Raw genomic sequence first — 2,374 nt, 5'->3', positions numbered from 1 at the left:
TCTCATTTGCAGCTTTATTAATTGGTTCCCACTTTAATCATGGTTTTACTGAGTAATTTCCACTCCTAAATAAATACTTCCTGACATGATAAAAGATCCAATGAGGTATCCTTCGTCGCTTTTCCAGCCTGCATTACTGAGCCATTTCAACATTTTCCCCTGGGCTAACAGGGAATTCTGACTATTTACTCAGGGAACTTCTGGTTTCTATTCACTCACTGCTGAACTCTGACTCAGGATCACCCTGCTTCAGGGTCACGCTTTCTCAATCTCCAGGACTTTGCTAACTCTTCCATTACAATGCCAGGTCTGAAAGGCTTTCCCCACCTCATTGAAATTGCCATCCTGTTGAGAATAGCCACGAGCAGTTCCTGTGTACCTTCTTCAGTCTTCAGCTCTTCCCTGCTGCACACCATGTCGAATCAGCAGTCAAACTGAATCTGCACTGCAGCTGACCAACGTTGTGTAGGTCACCAGTTCTTAGTGGCCCCCTATGGCAGCTACTGCTTGGGATGAAGGTTCCTGCCACCATCCCCTTTTCATGTAGGGACCAAAAGAACCTGTTAGGTGTAATGTCGGAGAGGAAACCACCTTCTGGTCTAAACAGGAGAGTCACCTTTGTGTTAACTGAGAGAGAGTTATTGCGTGTTAATAAGTAGCGACGGGCTCCATGGATATGGCAGACATTGTCACGGAGGCTTTGAGGAGGATCTGATCTCAGGCCTCGTCCCTTTGAAACGCTGGACTGGTGTGCCCCACAAAGTCATATGGCATCTTCATTTGAAAGGATTAACTCTTTCAAATTTTCATATAATACCAAGTGGTCCAGCATTGGAGGAGGCTACAGAGATGGAGAGAGGTGAGGCCAAGAGCAATCTGAAACACCGATCGGAATTTGAGTCAAGGCATTGCCCAGGCTGTTGGCCCAATTGGTGACTCATGCACAGAGAGAACAGGATAGTTGTAGAATGTTAACTGTGAAAAACCATTCGTCAAAACACGGAGACATATGTGCTACCCAGCCCCGACAAATTAAACATGGCACTGAGTATGTGTCAGGCTCCCTCACTGAGTATGTGTCAGGCTGAGGCTGGTAGATGTTAGATTGAAGGGTGCGAGATACAGCAGGAAAATAGGGTTAAAGCTGATGATCTGCCATGATGGGGCAGCACAGTGGCTCAGTGGTTAGCACTGCTGCCTCACAGCATCCGGGGACCTGGGTTCAATTCCAGCCTCAGGTGACTGCCTGTGTGGAGTTGGCACATTCTCCCCGTGTCTGGGTGGGTTTCCTCCCTAAATTCCCATGTAGTCTAGGTGGATTAGCCATGGGAAATGCAGGGTTGGGGGACAGGGTAGGGGAGTGGTCTGGGAAGGATGCTCTGCAGAGGGTTGGTGCAGACTTGCTGGGCTGAATAGCCTGCTTCCACACTGTTGGGATTCTATGATGATGTAACTGAGTGATGGTAGAGGTTTGAGGGTCTGAAATGGGTTACTCATGTCTCTTACGTTGTTAGGTGCCTGGACTGAGTGCTGAGGAGAGTTGATATTTTATAAACAGTGGATTATATTCTGAAACATGTTCAGGCTGCAGTTCTGTAATACATTGATACAAATGTGCAGCACAATGCACAATATTCTTACATCCAAAAACAACAACAATCATCCCAAATGTTGCAGGACAGGAAGCTCCATAGACAAATTATCACAAATAACCTTATAGTCCAATCGAGGGTGAATGTACTTCGTGTGTCTCATCTCAGATTCATGATCACTTGCGTGATTTCTCTGGAGTTTGTGCTCGGAATAAAATACTCAATCATTCGAGATACTCAGATATATCAATATCCCACTGGTATGGTTTATTTGTTGGTTAGTTACAGAGTAAACTTACTCTGCACTGCCGCAAAAGGTGTTCAATCCTAACATCAGAGCAACTGGTTCCAGTGCAAGGTTGACATTTCTGATGCCATCCCTCCAATGCCCTCCATAACCGAGAGAACTGTAGGTGCCCAACTCGGGTGCATTGTTTTTGAGCCTGTTCTGTGATCAGCAAAGAGCTTTCACATTAGATTGCTCCCAGGCCAACAGTAAAACGATATTTAGATACTCTCTGTCTGGGCTGAACTTGAACTTGCATTGAGGGAGTGAAAATCCCTCACATGGACCCTAAGGATGAGGTTTCTAAATTCTTGGAAGAGCAGGGTCGGATTAGAACAAGTCAACATGGATTTAGTAAGGGGAGGTCGTGCCTGACAAACTTGTTAGAATTCTTTGAAGAGGGGACAAGTAGGTTAGACCAGGGAAACCCAGTGGATGTTATCTACCTAGACTTCCAAAAGGTCTTTGATAAGGTGCCACACGGGAGGCTGCTGAG

This window comes from Chiloscyllium plagiosum, chromosome 24 (assembly GCF_004010195.1).
Source record: "Chiloscyllium plagiosum isolate BGI_BamShark_2017 chromosome 24, ASM401019v2, whole genome shotgun sequence".
Taxonomy (NCBI): domain Eukaryota; kingdom Metazoa; phylum Chordata; class Chondrichthyes; order Orectolobiformes; family Hemiscylliidae; genus Chiloscyllium; species Chiloscyllium plagiosum.
The sequence above is the reverse complement of the archived record's forward strand: the minus strand, read 5'-3'. Positions refer to the sequence as shown.